Source organism: Galleria mellonella, unplaced genomic scaffold (assembly GCF_026898425.1).
Source record: "Galleria mellonella isolate WM207_F2 unplaced genomic scaffold, CSIRO_AGI_GalMel_v1 utg424, whole genome shotgun sequence".
NCBI classification, from domain to species: Eukaryota; Metazoa; Arthropoda; class Insecta; order Lepidoptera; family Pyralidae; genus Galleria; species Galleria mellonella.
In genome coordinates, this window is record NW_026442097.1 from 3,514,069 (window position 1) to 3,533,861 (window position 19,793).

The 19,793-nt window shown below is 34.0% G+C and overlaps 1 protein-coding gene across 15 annotated transcripts in view; it reads left to right on the forward strand.

Moving 5' to 3' along the window:
- Positions 1-15,739: 15,739 nt before the first annotated feature.
- LOC113515327 (bromodomain adjacent to zinc finger domain protein 2B) overlaps positions 15,740-19,793 on the forward strand; it is a 114,041-nt gene continuing 109,987 nt past the window's right edge. For 10 of the 15 annotated variants that reach the window (XM_052898411.1, XM_052898413.1, XM_052898415.1 and 7 more), the window contains exon 1: positions 15,740-15,995. The gene's annotated coding sequence lies outside the window, so the exon portion shown is untranslated. Of the gene's footprint in view, positions 15,996-16,018; positions 16,235-19,793 lie in introns of those variants that run through there. The other 5 variants (XM_052898422.1, XM_052898423.1, XM_052898424.1 and 2 more) reach the window with 2 other exon arrangements.

Here is a 19,793-nt window from a genome sequence, read left to right on the forward strand (position 1 = left end):
GATAAGCAATTTATTTTAGTTGAAAAATCTCGACTAGTTTCGAAACCATTTGGGACCCTTAGTAATGAGCGGCTGTGACATGAGCACGAGCCCCACAGCCGCTCAGCTACCCAACCCAATCCAGAGAATTCTGAGATGGACGAGCCCCCCACCCCCTTCTACATGCACCTGAGATTAAGTATGTATACCTCTATAATTCTAACTCTATAAGAATCAGTGCAGTGTGGAAAAAAATATTAAGGGGTAATCTAGTGCAGAAAAGGTACAAGAAAAACTGTTTTTTTTTTTAATGTAAATTAAAAATAAACGCTGCAGCACCAAGCTGCAGCTTATGCTGAGTGGCGACCATTTTAGCTGCTGCCACATAATTATTATTTTTAATGTATAAAGTTTTTGTAGCTGAATAAAAGATTTTATTATTATTATAAATTTTAATTTATTTATAAAACTAAATATTAATGTCACATTGCAAAATTAAATATTGCTGTATTCTTTAATGGTTTCCAGTGACGGATAATTTATGAACCCGATACGGGTATCATTTGTACGATTATAAAACGTTCCAATTTAAAAACGAAAATCCCATGTCATTTTGTCAGTTGCAACTTTGTTGATCGCTTCATTTTATTTTAGGGTTGCCAATTTATTTTTGTTACAATATCTCTCTGGTAGTTTGTTAGTCTTTCACAAGTATATACTTTTTCGTTATGTACAATTTTTTGACGACCCTATCCACTTATATTTTTTTATCTAAATTCTAGTTTTATCTGAAATAAGTAACAGCTGAGTTTCTTACCCGTTTTTCTCAGCTGAATTTGCATTCCGAACTGGGCGGTACATTATTAAAAAAAAGACTGTTCAAAAATGCTAATAATTAAGTTTACTTAAATAAAAAAAATATTCTACGGGTTTTTTTTTTTAATATGCATTAGTAATATGCATGCATTAGTCACTAAAAATTTGGGAATAGAGTTGCTTGCCAGAAATTGGGTCTACCGTAATCAATATTGGAAATATGTGTTGTAAAGGTGGACCTCCGCGCAATTTCTCCTGGAAACTATCATTATTATATCAAGCATTAATTATCCACTGCTACATAAGCCTCTCCTATAAGACGGGTTTTGTCAGTAGTTGCCACGTTTGGAAGGCGAATTGACAACCCAGTTAGGCTTTGGTTATGTTTTAAGACCTGCCCATCCCTCGACTATTAATTATCTTTAGTCACCTCTTACAACAGTCACGGGAAAGAAAAGGGGGAGCATTCTATGCCAGGACCACACAGCAGACCTGGAAACTGGACTAAATAATAAATTTGACAATATTTTATTTTCATCTTTTCTAAAATAACGCTCAAATAACAATACCCTTTTTTTTAGTAGCAGTTGAGTAAAACATTCATAGTTAGCATTTTTTATAATAAATAACTATTAGAGTACATATTTTAATATATATATATATATATATATATATATATATATATATATATATATATATATATATATATATATATAATATATCGTATTAATGTATTAATTTGTATTCAAGTACTTTGCTATAAATAAATAAATAATGTATATAAATAAATACGATGCCCAAAATCAGATTCAATTTGCGACGATTCTAATTAAAAAGCAACCGAAATCCATCACAAAGGGAGCAAAACGCAACGCATAGAATAAATAAAAAGAGCCGAGTACGTGGCAACGGCGAAAGCATTGACTATACGTCTGTCTCACTTTAATGTAAGGATTATAGAAACCTGTCCCATTCTCACATCTCACTGCCCCTCAGACGTGTGACATCCCTGCGGGCTTAACTCTGCGGTTTAGGGTTGGCGATGATTAAATAAATGTAAATTATTATTTTGTATTAAAATTCAAACAAGTCGGTGACAATGTTCGCGTGAGATTATTACAATACACATTTTGCAGTAAATTTTAAAGTCTTCATTTATTCATACTTCTGTTGTACGCGTGAATTTCCTTTTGAATTATCTAAATCGAAACAAGTAATAGGCAATAGTACATCATAGGTACATACACGTATATTTTTATATTTATATATTTATATACTACATTAATATGTATATTGGGGGGCGGGGGAGGGATTGTTAGTAATGGTGACTAAGATCTCCATTTGCTAGCAATATATCCAACCAGGTCGACCATTTTCATTCTCACCTATCATCCCTCACTGGTGCCCCGCCAGCGTATACCGTTAGCGCAGGCGGAGTTACCATTCCATTATCATCCATTAAAAAAAAATTATATTTATTTTTATGAATGTTTGTAAGTATGTAATTTTTTTTAATAGGTGAAAATGGAGTGCTTACCCCGTCCGCGCTATCGGTATACACCGATGGGCCACCAGTGGAAGATGATAGGTGAAAATGAATGCAGGTCAGTTGGCCCATCATGATGAATTCGACAAGAATTAACCATGATGGTTTCCAGGGGAAACTGCGTGGAGAGAGGGTATATTACTAGCAATGGGGATATTAGATCTCCTTACTAGCAATCCCTTTCCTCCCGTATGTATGTAATTACCATCTTATACTAAAATACATATTTTTTTAAACTGCCATCGAGTACCTCTGCACATCCTAAAGGTTGACTGGCAAAGAATGTCTATAGCATTAAGTCCGCCTTTTGTACCACATTTTATTGGTCAATAAAGATTATATAATTAAAAAAAAAAAATTAAAAAGATATCAAATTTTAAGTTAGACCTTCAGGAACACAAATGTGAAAACAGCATCGAATTTGAATTGATACGATTAGTTATTGCGTGATGACAAAACAAGCATACCTAACCAAATTTCTAAAAAATATTGTTTGGACTACTATTGGTCTTTTTAAGACCCCTCATATTATTTTTTTAAATTCATATCTTCCAAGTATAGAGATCATTAAGTCACACCATTTTATTATATTGTTAATTTATTTAGTATTTGTAATTGTCGTTTAATTAATGTTAAAAAAAATAAACAATTTAACAAATTTGGTCACCACTGTGGCATCCCATTTGATATCCCACAACACTGACCAATGCAAGTTTAAGTAATGTAGAGTTTTAGCAAGTAAAAATTAAATTCACTATTTCAATAACTCGCGGTGGACAGCCCTGCCGGCCGCCGCCCCTCTCACATAAAATCAATATTTATGCCAGCAATATATTTCACCTCGGTCTGTGTATTCGTCGTGTCTCTTACGATTCCATCGTTATCGATTACCTCTCTTTGTTACACTTAATCGGGGCGAATAGAGGGCGATTCTATTGTAACAACTGAAGCTAGGTACTTAGCTATATATTAGCTAATGTAATGGGCAGTTTCTGAAGTCTCAATTCGTTATTCTTTGCGGATTTGCAGAGTAAAGAACTCTTTGTTAAAAATCAAATCGAATGCTCAGTGGACACACAATTCCATATTCTAAATTCAAATATTTTTCTGTCACTGTTTTACAAAAGAGGTTGTCTATTTGTCTGTAAAAATCCAGCCGACTTTAAATGATAATTTTAAATTGTACTCTACGAAAAAAAAAATTAATTAAATTATGGCAAAATCAATTATTTGAATTTAAAAACTAAACGACTATACAGATTTTGATATTTGATATTTTATTTTAAATAAAAAAGAATTGTCCAAATCGGTATGTAACTGACCATCTTTTTTAAGTCGGTTCAAAAGGAGAAGGTTCTCAATATGATTGTATTTGTTATGTTTTTTACCTCAGAAATCTTTCACTGACAATCCGATTTGGATTTTTTTTTTATCTGAAAGGATATACTTTCAGATTAATCCCATAGCATTATATGTATTTTTACATAAAAATCACTTTAGTAGTTCGGTTTTTAAATCAAATTAACTGGTTTGTATATATATGTATATAAATTTTGTACATGTTATTTAAAATATATTTTTTATTGCACTTGTAAATTAATTAATTTACTTGTTTCTTACCCACTTACTTGTTGTTGTTGTTGTTACGTCATGTCTGCACCGATTTTTAGAAGTCTTTTTGCAATCGATAAAATTATTTATATATTAGTATAACATAAAAGTAATTGCCGCATGGTCCTGGCATAGAATGGGCTAACCCTTTCATTCCCGTGGCTATCGTAAGAGACAACTAAAAAAAAGTAAAGCCTAACTTGCGGTTGCCGGGGGGAAAGGGATTGTTAGTAATAGAGACTGAGAATCCCATTTCTAGCAATATACCCAACCAGGTCGACCTCCTCGCGGTTCCCCCTGGAAACTATCATGGTTAATTCCTGATAAATTCATCATGATGGGCTAACTGGCCTTTTTTCATCTATCACCCTTCACTGGTGCTCCGCCAGCGTATTCCGTTATCACAGGCGGAGTTACCATACTATTTACACCCATCAAAAAAAAATCTTGCGGTTGCCAACCCGCCTGGTAAACGTGGTAACTTCTGGCAAAACCCCCCCCCTACAGGAAGAGGCCTATGTTCAGCAGTAGACCTCTAATATTTTTTTATTACTTCATATTTTTAAAGTGTGATTTTACAGTATTCATGTTTTAGAGTTTATATTAAATACGCAGTAAAATCCGTCATAATCACACCTCCCTTTTAACAACCGAAATAGAGGCAGCTGTGTGAATTTAATAATATCTTGTTACATGCAAAAAATGCATTAATGCACGTCTGAGCGAGATGGTTGTACGTGTGACAGAAAAGGAAAGTGGTTTAGGCAACTTTAGGCACGGGTAATATTAAGGATAAAGTTATAATAATAAGTAAATCGTGATGATAAAGCTATTTTAATCAATCATCATCACTATATCAGCCGTTAACTGTCCATTGCTGGACATAAGTCTCCCTCTTGCAAGGTTTTGCCAGTAATTGCCACGCTTGGCAGGCGGGTTGGTAATCTCAGTTAGGCTTTGGTGATGTTTTAAGAGGGACGCTTCTGCCCATCCCTCGACTATTAAGTTCCTTTAAACGCCTTTTACGACACCCATGGGAAATGAAGGGGTGACCCATTCTATGCCTGGACTACACGCCAACGCGAGGTAAGATCAAGAGCAAACCCGTCTTGTAATTAAAAAAAATACTATTTATAATTAAAATTGTGTTCCACAAAAAAACCGGCATCAGTTGTGTACTGAACCAAATTTGAGAACAATTTTTATATGACCAATCTGTAAGTATCTCCTTTTAGATATAAAAAGAATTTTCTAAATCGGTTCACAACGGACGGAGTTATGAGGTAACAAATATAAAAAAATACAACCGAATTAAGAACCCCCTTCTTTTTGAAGTCGGTTGCAAATAAATATCATTGCTGACAGCGCCTAGACAATTAGTCGTGAAGGCAGCACCGCTACACACACACACACACACACACACACACACACACACACAAACATACACATATGAGTCTAGTACTTATCAGTCCCTGCTAGTCACTTCACCAGTACTTTTTTGAAGTCGGTTGATAAGAGCAATAAATATGAATCAAAATTTGAGTTATAACCATAATATATTTTAAAAATTTCGATGCATAATACATATAAAATAGATGCAAAGCTTTTAGTGGTACGTGTATGGGCGAAAAACTAGAAATCCAGAGGTCGGCAGCGAGACTTTCCTAAATCGGTATGCCGTTCGCAACATTTTAAATTAGTCGTACCTTTATGATGAGATGGTTCTCCTGCCTCCTTGGGCTGCTGTCCTTCTCCACGACGCAGGTAAGGATCCTTACGGGCTCCGGATCACGACACAAAAACTTGTATTGAAATAAATTGGCGTAATGTAGGGTACTTCACATGTCCATGACGCATATCAGTTTTTACAATAATAGAAACGTAGTCTTATTATGACATCTAGCAACTTGCACACAAAACCACGTCGTAGTAAATTATGAATTCCACTTACGAGTAGATGTCGTTTATTATAAAATAAATACACGAAACAGAGCGTATGCTGCTGACATCCCATGATCACTTTTCGCGCCAACGCCATATTGTTTTTTTTTTATCTATCCAATCATAGGTGCGCTTAGTGCGATGCGATATACGCAATACGTTATTCTATAATTGACAATATATAGCTCATTAATTGAGCACTTTTTAAATAATCAATCAGAATCATTGAAAAATGTTGAATTATTTTTGAAAATTCACCAGACTGACTTATTACATTAATTTTATTTTTTAATTTTCAATGCAAATCGAAATTATTGCATGATAAATGTAATGTTTTTATAAAACAAGCAATTATTTATAATAGTAAATAAATATAATCTAAATTGGCATTGATGCACGTATATTAGCTAACTAGCGATAAAAATTTGCTGTACTCATACAGAGTGGGGGGAAGGGATTGTCAGTAATGCGAATTACCAGTACCATTGGTAACAATATACTTTGTCAATTCGACCTTCACGTGGTCCTCCCTAAAAATCATCATGTTGAATTCCAGGTGTATTCATTGGGCTACAATGGGCTAACTGGCCTGCCTTTTCATTCTTACCTATTGTCCCTCACTGGTGCCCCGCCAGCATATGCCGTTACCACAGGCAAGGTTATCATTCCATTATCATTCATAAAAAAACCCCAAACCGAGTTCATGTACTTAGTCTTCATAAAAACATTGTAATACAGAGTATATTACAATGTTTTACCAGAGGGAGACTTTGTACAAAAGTCGATTGCTTGGGTACCTCTGTCCCATTCGTGTTTCTACCGTGAAGCAGCTGTGTTTGCATGGCTGTGTTTCGGTTTGAAGGGTGGGATATGGTGTGAATTTACACGGTACAGAGGAAGAACATCTGAGTCCTCAGGAATGGCAACGCATGGGGGGTATCATGGGCTAAACAGTATACTCTGTTATGTCCATGGTAAAGCTCATGTCTATAGGTGACGGTTACCACTTTCCATCAGGTGGGCCGTCAGCTTGTTTGCCATTCTAGGTTGCATAAAAAAAAAAATATTATGTACATAAATGCATTAAAGTAAATATAAAAAAATAATCTTTAATTGCCTACGTTGCCTTTAACTGTCCACTGTTGAACATAAGCCTCCTCTTTGGTAGGACTTTGCCAGTAGTTGTCACGCTTGGCAGGCGGATTAGCAACCGCAGTCAGGCTTTAGAAATATTTTAAGAAGGACGCTGCTGCCCATCCCTCGCCGTCCCTTAGTCTACTCCTTCAATAGCAACTAAAGTTATAAACACTTTTATTATACGAATATTACTTATTATTTATTCCAGACAGACAAAATTGTCGCTTACAGCAGTATACTAAATAAACAGTATACTCTGTTATGTCCATGGCCATGGCTCATGTCTATAGGCGACGGTTACCACTTTCCATCAGGTGGGCCGTCAGCTTGTTTGCCATTCTAAGTTACACAAAAAAAAAGTATACTTAATCTAAACTAATATTAACTACTAATGGGCCAATTTCAAAAATTCTTTCATTATTAGAACGCTATATTATCCCTGAATAACATAGGCTATAAAGAGCATTAGCTCTTCTTACTTCAGTAGGAGATGAAAGTTTGTATAGAAGCGAGCGAAGCCACGGGCAAAAGCTACTAATATTATAAATGTGTAAATGAATTTGTGTATTTATTACCTCTCAGCGCTTTAATGGCTAAACCGGTCAATATGAAATTTGGTATACACACGATATGTGTGATGGAGAAGAATATAGGCTACGTTTTATCCCGATCAATGAGTATATCCTGGTGCCGCGAATGAAGTTGCGGATCAAAGCTAGTAAACTATGCTCGTTTGACCCTGTATTATAAAAAAGTAGTACCTTCTGTGGTCACTGCAAATTATTCATTTTATCATCGGGGTAGCTTAGTAGTTTGTATTCATACAAATTCATCATGTATATAATTCAACTTTTTGAAAAAAGCAATAGCCGAGTTTCTTGCCTGTTCTTCTTGGCTGAAATTGCGTTCCGAATGGGCGACATAACAATGAAAAAATGACTATTCAAAAATACTTAAATATAAGTTTACTTGAATAAAAATATTTCATCTTTCTTTCAAATGAAATTTGGTATATATATACACGGGATTGGGAAGGATATACCATAGTCTACTTCTTACCTTTAGTAAACATATCCCGGTCACGCGGATGAAGTCGCGGGTAAAAGCTAGTTAGTATATAAAGTATCCTATGTCATAAGTAAAGATATAACCTATTCGTATAAATTATTACACATTGTCATCCGACCAGTAATTATCGCATAAAGAAGTAACAAATATCCATACATATATACAACCTCACAAGCCTTTAACATTTATAATAGTAATAAATAACAGTTTAACTTATGTGTAATTAGATCGAAAAATCTCGACTACTTTCGAAATCAAATCATCCTTAGTCATGAGGGAAATTTTCAACAATAAAATTTATAATAGTGCCAATATTTGCAAACAACACAATCGCAAACATGTCTTTAGAATATTGATTTATTCAACATCTTCCATATCTCTTCGATGTCAAGCCGTCAACTTCCGCCTATATTTAATGTCCAGTGTAAGAAGATCTCCGGATGTACACACTCGTCCCCCGTTATCGTCTATATGTGCTAAGAGTACGTAGAGGCAGGGGAGATCAAGTGAACTGGACATGCGAAAGGGCAACGACCTCCTATGTGTATGAGATTGCAGTGTTTTCCACAAGAATAATCGTTTCTATAGGATTATTGTTACTTCATTACAAGAGGTAGTCATAGATGGTACACTAGTTGTATACCATGACTTTGCTCGCGTGAAATCAGATAAGAAGTGTCCTATCTGTTAACGTAAGTTCTATAGTTTGCCTACTTACTACTTTATTCCTCTCCATCCAAAGGTTGGCTGGAAGACATCGCTTTTAATGATGAGGTCGCCCATTGTTTCCTCATTGTGACTATTTCTTGTAATTGTTTATATTTATAATAAGTTTACTATTGTAATCTTTTGGAGGAAACAATAAAGAGAATCTATTTATCTATCTATATGCCAAATTTCAAACAAATATATAGTAACAAATATCTATATATCTACGAGTACAAACCACTATCTATATATTGTAATGAGGCCTTTAACATTTTTCTGCATAATGCAACGAAAAACTGGAGTTTTTGAAGTTATGGGAGTCTATGAAATTAAATTCTGAATTTTCAGACTCTATTTCAGTAAATGGAGATTGAGATTATGTTCTTACTAAATCCTACTATAAAAGTCCAAAGGTACGATAATTTAACATTTTTAATATTTTTAAACGGTAACGTATTATGTAATTTTAACATGAAAAATTTGTTTCGTTCAGCGCCGACATTTCGGAAATCATTTCATGGTAGGTCCTTAGGTTCTAAACAATTAAGAGTATTGTATACTTTTTTAATGCAAATTAGAATGGCAAACAAACTGACGGCACACCTGGAAGGGTGGACTATTCTATGCCAGGACCACACAGCAATAATTAATATATATATATATAATACAATTATATAATGTTTATCAGAGGGAGACTTTATACAAAAGTCGATTGCTTGGGTAAGGTATAATAGTATTTTATATTAACTCTAATATAATAGACAATTTTTTATACTTTTGGTTATCTCCAGCTTTACAGGGGGATAGAAAGATAAAATTATACAAGAACCGGACTATAAATGGCAATAAATATGGACTAAATTAGCCACTCACTGACTACTACGATACAGGCCTGCGAGCCTAGTGTAGTAATCACTGTATAATAAATTGTGTACCCGATTTTTAGTTACAATAAAGTTATTATTATTTTTTTTTACAAAAAATCTCATCTCCCCTCTTAAGGATTTGATGGCAAACTAACCCCCCGCAGAAGCACAGTCGGCCGGAGTTCAGGGCCCCAGGAAGAGAAAGCGGCGTACAATTTATTATTATTATATATAAATTTGTATTTTATCAACCGACTTCAAAAAGGAGGTTTTCAATTTGATTGTATTTTTTTTATATGTTACCTCATAATTTCGTCAGTTGTATACCGATTTCGAAAATTCCTTTCTTTATCTGAAAGGTTATACTTACAGATCGATCCCATGGAAATTTTTGTCAAAACTGAGTTTAGTTTTTTAAACAAAATTACTGATTTTGACACAATTTAAAGCGGTTTTTTGTTTGTGGGATACAATCTTTATATTATTTTTAATAATAAATAACCTATGTTACTCGCTGATAATGTAGCTGTCCATAGGTGAAAGAATTTTTAAAATCAAATACGTAGTTTTAAAATTTAATCATTACAAAAAAATAACAAATACACAGATTTTTTTTCTCTTTATAATTTTTTTTTTATACAACTTAGAATGGTAAACATGCTGACGGCCCACCTGATGGGAAGTGGTAACCGTCACCTATAGACACGAGCAGTACCATGGACATAACAGAGTATACTGTTTCGCCCATGATACCCCCTGTACCCTGTAAATTCACGCCATATTCCACCCTTCAAACCGAAATTTAGCCATGCAAACACAACTGCTTCACGGTTGAAACACGAATGGGACAGAGGTACCCAAGCAAACGACTTTTGTACAAAGTCTCCCTCTTGGTATGAAATTTTTATAATATTAAAAAATTACATATTTTTTAATATTATAAAGAGTAGAAAGTTCCACGATATTGTAAAGAAATATCAATTGGTTTACACTGGTGGAATACCTGATACTACCCACCCCTAATCCTCACCTATCAGGCTGATGGGTGAAAATTAGGCGTGGGTTAATTTTTTTTTATTTTATTATAGCAATATCTGTATATTTTAATTACAATATCTTTTGATTACATTAATCCGTATACTAGTTCAACAACAAGTATGTTCACGTACTAGCCATTAATAATTTTGTAAATACTGGCCGGTAACAATCTGTTCTACGAGTATTTATTTATACTTTCAATGAATAAATTAGTGTTTAACCAACTCGCTTGCGTATCACCACAATGTTAATTATCTGTTATCTAATATTTAATGTCAAATGAAGAAACCGATCGAAATTAATATAGAAATTCGACCGGTATGGACGATATCGGAATGGGTGATGACCTTTTATTCGCCATTAATGTCCAAAAGTACCTAATACATAGGTATTGGGGGAAAAGGGATTGTTAGTAATGGAGACTGAGAATCACATTTCTAGCAATATACCCAACCAGGTCGACCTCCTCGCGGTACCCCCTGGAAACTATCATGGTTAATTCCTGATGAATTCATCATGATGGACTAACTGGCCTGTTTTCATTCTCATCTATCACCCTTCACTGGTGCTCCGCCGTCGTATCCCGTTAGCGCAGGCGGGGTTACCATACCATTTTCACCCATAAAAAAAATACATAGATATTGGAACGGTACCAATATTAGCCATGCCTAGTAAGGATGGAAATGTACTAGAATTGAATGAACATCATGTATGTATGCGAATGCTACGCAGTACACGTATAGCTTTGAAAGTCTGATCACACGTTGATTTGGATAAAGGAGATCCCGGATTCAATTTTTGAATGGGCTGATTTTGGAAATAAAGGTTATCCTAACTGGTAGAGGCGGGGGGGGGGGGGATTGTTTGTAATGCGGCCTACCAGTCCTATTGCTAGCAACATACCCTGTTAGGTCGACCTCCACGTGGTCCTCCCTGGACGCCATCGTGTTTAATTTCAAGTGTATTCGTCACAATGGACTAACCGACCTGCCTTTTCATTCTTACCTATTGTCCCGCTCTGGTCCCCCCCAGTATATAACATTAGAGCAGGCTGGGTCACCATTTCATTACCATCCATTAAAAAAAAACTGGAAAGAGGCAATAATCGTGGGATTATGACGAATTGGTAATTACTGTGGTAATTATTTAATTGATAATTAATATTTACTTAATCTACTCAAATATTATAAAGAGGAAAGATTTGTATTTTTGTATGTATGTATGTTTGTAATAAATAAACTCAAAAACTACTTTGCGGATTTAAAAAATTCTTTCACCATTAGAAAGCTACATTCACCCTGAGTAACATAGGCTATATTTATTGCTAGAAAAAATTAGGGATCCTTACTAAAACTTTAGTAACATAAATCAAGGTATAACAAATGCTATAAAATATCTTTCATCGCGTGCGCTGCGGAAACTATTGGTGATAGAACAAAAGTATGTTCTACAATATTGAAGAAAATATCTATAACTATAAAAAACTTCGCGATACTATATGTCCAACTATTATCGTTATGTCACAATAATCACTTTTTAAAATGTTGTAAAAATGTCCGCCAGTGCGAAGCCGGGACGGGCCGCTAATTAATTTAATAATTTCGTAATATGGCATTATGAAATTTGGTATACACTTATTAAATTGTATGGAGAAGGAGATACGCTACTTTTTACCACGTGTAAAAGCTAATTTAAATATAATAACATGTTATGTAAAATGTTAGTGTGAACACTCCATGTCAAATTTCTCTATTCTTCTAGTTTTCCTTTGTTTATTGGCTATTGGCTATATTACTTTGTCAATTCTGATTTGATATTCACAATAATTTTTGCATTATAATTTTTTTTTTTTAATATTTGAGAATGGAATGTTAATCCTGCCTGTACAATTGGTATATGCAGGTGGGGCACCAGTGAGATATGATAGGCGAGAAAAGCAGGTCAGTTGGCCCATCGAGACTGAAAAACGATGGTTTCGTAGAGGAACCGCGTGGACGTCAACCTGACAGGGTATATTACTAGCAATGGGGTCATTAAACTCCGTTACTAACAATCCCCTTGCAATTCGTGTAAATTCTATAGAGTTTACTCCCGTGTTAATTGCATATTAATGATGATTTCAATTATTTTTTGGTGGAGCAAAAAAGTGCATTTTGCGTAGCAAAATCTTATTATAGGCACATGATTTTATAAGTAGGTAACTTAGAATGGCAAACAAGCCAATGTGTAATAGACATCTCATGAATTATCGGTCTATGTGTTCAATAATAAAGTCCCAATATGTGATACTCAAGTTATCTTGAAGTATCTTCTCGCTAGGTTCTTTATGGACTAGGCAGAATAGAAACTGTTTAGCGTTCAACCAATGGCCTCTATTTAAGCCTGGATAATAAAAGTCGTGCAAATATCTAATGTACAGTAGATATACACGAAAATAGTCGTCGATAGCTGAATGTCAGACAATGACATACATTTATAACATCCATACAGCCATATTAGTGGCAAACGACGATAATGTTACTGGCAATAACGTACGTACTGGCTGGTTAGAACGCATAGACTAAATTTATGCTCTTTCATTCCATTTTCAATCGCGAGACGCGAGAGCTACATTTAACTAACATCGGTTTATGCAGTACAGGTAGGTACGAGATGCGGGGCCCGAAAGAGACAAAACCATTGCTTGAACTCGGCTACATTTTAACACGGACATTAGACTCCGCGTGGACTTTCTTTCAACTCCGGGCGGCCGACAAATCGATACAATGAACGGATCAAAACTGGCGACATCGAAATTCGACATTACACCCGCCATTTTAGCGACACATGCCGCACATACAGCTTTTTACGCGGGAGACGACATCACCGTCGCATAGAACGGGAAAAATTAACCTAAAAACGTGTGCAATACGTTTATGTAGCGAGTTATAGCGGCAGGACGCGGCATCGGTTAGGCTTTGAACGGTGGAGGGACGCGCGACCGTAATCTGCAATCAAAATGGAAGCCGTGAGCCGTCCGTCGGCCATCTTAGGTCTGCCGCGAGCGGGCTCGGCCCGCTTCGAGAATTTGGGAAATTGGTGTTTTTTTGTTGTAAAGAGAGCAGTACGTATATAAGAGGTCGGTAGGCAGAGGACAGCGGTGCGGGACGGGGGGTGATCTCCGCACGGGCAAAGCGGTGTGAAGGGAAAGAACTGAGGAGTGAGCTACAGGGTTTGTAATCGCGGGATATATCTCGAGATTGTGTCGATTGCGTAAGAGAATGACTGACATACTATGATAAGATTATTATATTACCAACGTTTACTCGCAAATTGTTCTACTTAACTATAAAGACCTTTTCCATCTAAAATACCTTCTATATACAAAATTCATTATACTTAGTTCAGCCATTAAGACGCTGAAGTAAGTTCGTTTGTTTATTACACAAACTTACTTTTGTATTTATAATGTTGATAAAATATTTATTTTTATTTATTTATTTATACTTTATTGCATCAAGTAAAAAGAGAAATAACAAATACAGTAAATATTAATGAGAAGTGATACAAAAGGCAAAACATCAAATTTTACGCCACAAAAAGATATCAAATACTTAAATATTACGAATATAAATATAGAATCAGCATGAGATCGTATTTACACGATCGATTGCATAGCAATTATAAAAATGGATTTACAATTAGCGAAAATATCGCATATAGATTACAAAAAAAGGTGTATTAAGAGTACTTTTTATATTTTTTATAAAACTAATAAATTTAATATAAACACGTATGAAAATTTTATAATATTATCTATTAGTACTTTTCTGCAGTAAAAGATATTGTATAAAGATACAACCTACTCGTTTACCAAATTTCATTAAAATCTAATCAGCTATTTTTTTTTTATACAACTTAGAATAACAAACAAGCTGACGGCCCACCTGATGGAAAGTGGTAACCATCGCCTATAGACATGAGCAGTACCATGGACATAATAGAGTATACTGTTTCGACCATGATACCCCCCCCATGCGTTGCCATTCCTGAGGACTCAAGTGTTATTCCTCCGTAGCCAATAAATTTACGCCATATCCCATCCTTGAAACACGAATGGGACAGAGGTACTCAAGCAATCGACTTTTGTATAAAGTCTCCCTCTCTATTTAAGCGTAATTAGATAACAAACATACAATACAAACATCTAAATATCTTTACAAATGTTCACATTTATAATATAATACCAGAAAAAGAATCTTCAATCAAACATTTGACGTTATAAGTTTTTTATTATAAAAATAATAAGTTTAGAATAAACAAAGTTTGGATTCTGAAATTTAACTAAGTATACTTATTATCATTGATGAATATGTGCATTTACGGAAAACATTCAAGAGAAAAAATATTTTTTAAAGATAATTTTTATTATCGATTCTATAAATTTGAAATTTAAAAGAAACATTGATAAATAATTGACAGCCCCGAAAATTATTATTAATTATTTATTCAAGTAGAATATTGATTCTACTCGACAACAGGTAGTGTAAAATTAATAATATTAAAATATACTAAATTGTGTCGGAATTAAAAGTCTAGCATTTTTAATATACGTGCGAATGAATCGAAATCTTTTTTGCTTTACGCGATTTTATTAATCCGACTACTAAATATATGACTGAGCAAATTATTCGAATGATTTAGTAGTCGTCCGACTACTAATATCATTCATTAATAGCCGTTGATGTACGAGTCGACACGAACATAGTATTCAGATTCTAGAGAAAGGACTTTGTCGTCATTAGTTACTAATTAGTAAAATCATTCGAATATAGAAATAAATATCTTACTGATTTAATAGTCGAATTATTTATTAATTATTCGAATAACAAAATCGTTCGGGTTCGCGCATTGCTAGTTACTACATTAAAATAAATGATTGACACAGACCGATAACCGGATATATCTCTAGACGGATCACCGTTCCCCGTCTCTCTTGTGCGGCCGCCACCTATCTTTCATTGCACGTACGCGGCGCGCGGGGGAGCGACCGCGCGGCATACGCGGACGCGGATCGGAGCCATCTTGCTAGTGGTCGTTGAAATGCTTGCGTCTCTGCCACAAATCGCTTTTAATTCGCACTAATTAACCTTTAAATACAACAAAAACAATATAAAAACTATTGCACAAGTGTAAAAACTGTGATTAACGTGTGTACAAAGCCGTGATTGCAAAACATTGTTGACATAAATTGTGTGTGTTGTTGTTTTATGTGTGTGCTGGCTGTGTGCATTCCGGCCGCCTAGGTGAGTAGTGTAGTGAAGTCTTTGTGCGCGACAATTATCATTTGATCGATTCGGTGCGCGGGGGTGTGCAGTCGGCTCGTTTTATATCTTTTGTTGTTTTGTAACTGCGAAATCAATAATTTTAGTGGCGGCTAGCTGCTAACCCCTGTTAAACCTTGCTCTCTTGTGTCTACTTGTAACGTTCTGTGAAAGTAGCCGATGACTTTTCAATTTTATAGTGTGTGTGATCTCTATTCAAGGTACGTGCTTACAATTTGCGATTGTTAATTCACCTATAAATCCTTAGTTTTATTTAGTGAGTGCAATAGACCGCTTTCAAATCATTCCATGTCTATTTATAGAACGCAGGGTGCGTGTAGTTATACGTAATTTATACCGCTAGCGTAAATCACGCCAAATATCACTTCATCAATTATTTATTGTTAGTCTATGGATTTTATACTCATTATTTTTGCTTTATAAAAGGCCTGTACGCTCGTTATTAAGCAAATAGGAATGTAAAATATCCACCGAAGTGGTCACTATCACGATAATTAACCGGTTATTTATCATTAGCCATCAGCCGAACCATATGCTTGATTGATTTGGCAATGGCTTAATTTTTAAAATACTGTCACATAATACAAACTAAATAAACATAAAGCTGTATACATATTTTCCTGTCTATAAATAAAAAAAAACACTAAAGAATTGTCTGACGGCATAAGATCAGTTATTATTTATTTATTTATCTATTATTATTTATTTACTTATCTAACAAAAGTTGCATTGTTTTATTATCTCTAAATATTATGAAACAAAGTTAATCTTCGAATTTATTTTTTCTTTTCTAACGCTACAGAATTTGATACGGGTTTTATTGTCATTTAAATATCTTTTAACGGAATATTAAAATTATGTATACCTACTCTCCAAAGGTACTGTGTTCTATAATACTACTGATTAATAGTTTTTAGAACTTTTTTTTCTTAATTTTTTATCACTTTTCTACTTGCACAAATGAATGAATGAATGAAAACTCTTTCTTGTTCTCTTCAAAGAATGATACAGATTATAAAGATTAAAAATATGTACACAAATAAAATGAATAGATAATTAATATTAATTAAGGACGACAAATCTTATATATGTATCGTGTTAGTGTTTGTGATCAAAATTTGAGCAAAACAGATTTTTATAATTTTTTTTTATGTATATTTGGTAGGTATGAGAAAAGGTCGTAAAGTATATTTCATACCGCTAGGTGATTAGGGTTCTTTACCCAGAAAAATAATTTTTATGGTAGAACAACATTTGCAATGGTTCAGCTAGTTTAATTATAAAAAGAGACGTCCATGTTATGCACTTGTCATTATTTTATTTAGACCCCCCCCCCCCCACCTTATCTGCGAAATATGGAGAAAACCCCATCTCCTCCTTAAAATATTTTTTCGTGAAACTTCAAACAATTAAATTGATATCTAGTGTCGCAGGTGTCCATAGGCTACAGTTACTGTTTACCGTCAGATAGGTTGTAGGCTTGTTTGTCAACTTTATGGTATAAAAAAAAACGATTCAGTCAAACAATAGTCTAATAAAACTTGTTTTTTTTTTTTCTCTTCTCTCTATGATAGACGTAATACATAATTAAAAGACCTAGGTTGCATTGCGACGTTCAAGGCTAAACTGTTTTATAATCTAATTTAAAAGAACATTACTTTTAAGTCATATTAGAGTCGACATCGCGACCGTAAAATGACTAATTAGTGATTTCTTCACAGAGACACAGTTCGTTGTTTTTTTTTTTATAATTTTTGCATGACATATCGTAAAATAACCAAGTAATAACATCGCAATCCGTCATTTTTAGTTAGATAAGGTTTAGACCATAAAATGACCAAAGAATGACGTCGTTTTACAGGTCCAGTTTATAAATTTCACTTATTTTAAAGCCATAATCATAAATCCAAATGAACTATTATTTAAAGACTTGTTTTGTCATTCTTAAATATATTAGAACTGCGACTGTAAAAATACGTAATTTTTAACAAATAATGACGTAATTTATTAATGACATCACATATTTAAATTAACCCTGTTCGCCACACTATAACTGTTAAATTTCTAGCTTTGACTTCCACGAGACAGGCTTTGCCTAGTGTGGGGTCATAGTTATATTGTATTACAGGCTCATTTTGTTTAAGGGAATAAAGTTATTATTATTTATAATGCCCATTTCAACAATATTAGTTATTTAAGGGTTGGGATCGGAACATGACCAAGTATTGACGTCTTAAAGTTGTGTTTCGTCATTAATAATCAAATAAGGACAAATACCATAAAATGACAAAAGTTTGACGTCTTATTAGCTTAACTAGATAATATTTTTTAGTAATTTTAGGGCAGCGACTGAGTAATGACTAAAAAATGACATTCTATGTAGTTAATGACGTCACTTTGTTATCAGGGTAATCCACTAAATCTGTTATTCATAAAAACTAAAATCTACAAACCTATTTTCGTTATTGCACTGCTTTGTCACTTTCTTTTCAATTGAGAATTAAGCACAAAAGAAAGGGACAGAATAGATCAATAGCTAAAATAGGTTTATGAGAGATTTGACGATTTTATAAATAAGAAGGTAAATGTTTACCTATTTACCCTTCCATACAATTGCTTTTAAGAGCATTTATTGAAAAATCGGAAATATCTGTCAATATTAAAAACAATTTAATAATCTTCAATACTTCTGATTGGGGGGAAAGGGATTGTTAGTAATGGGATCTAACAGCCCCATTGCTAACAATGTACTCCATCAGGTAGACCTCCACGCGGTTTCTCCTGGAAGCCATCGTGGTTAATTCTCATGGAATTCATTACGATGGGCTTACTGACTTGTTCTATCCTCGCCTATGATCTTTCACTGGTGCCCCGCCAGCGTATACCGATAGCGCAGGCGGGGTTACCATTTCATTATCACCTATTAAAAAAATCATTATATTCCACTCGCGCAGACGAAGTCGCGGGTAAAAGACAATATTAAATTATTGATAAAAGTAGATTGAGGTTAATTACGTAATTTAACTACATCTGTTGTATCTGTGGTCACATCACATAGTTTTCTTACTAAGTAGAAACATTCCGTATAATTTAACCGAATTAACATAATTACGCCTACTTCACTAGTAGGTATCTATTGAATTTGTTAACTAGAACCACAGTAAGCGGAAGTTATAATTAAATTAATAATTATGTTGACAAACGGGTACGTACTTACTTACTTATTATGTACGTGGAAGTTATGTTTGACTTTAAAAAGAACATTCTCAATTTGGTTGTTTTTTTTTTTTATGTTTTCTTACCGCATAACTCCGTCAGTTGTGAACCGATTTTGAACATTCTTTTTTATCTCAAAGGATATACTTACAGTTAAACCCTATAGAATTTTTTTTAAAATCGGTTAAGTAGTTTATTACTTTTTAAATCAAAATAAATGGTTTTGCTATGATTGCTGTCTGTTTTTTTTTTTTTGTGGAACATAATTGCTTTAACTATGTATATTATGCGTTTATTCGCAAAATACAACTGATTTTTTTTTTTTATAAATAAGAATTACTTCTGTAATAATTATTTCTGTAAATATTAAAGCTGTCGTTTTTCCTTGTAAACACGCTGTTAAATATTCTAACTTCAAATATTTTCAATGTAACGTATCTACTACATATCTCGTTTATCAGTAAGTCTGTTCACGATTGAAATCGCTTTTTTATAGAGCAAAATGTTTAAATAGGCCAGTAACTTTGACTCCTCAAAAATATA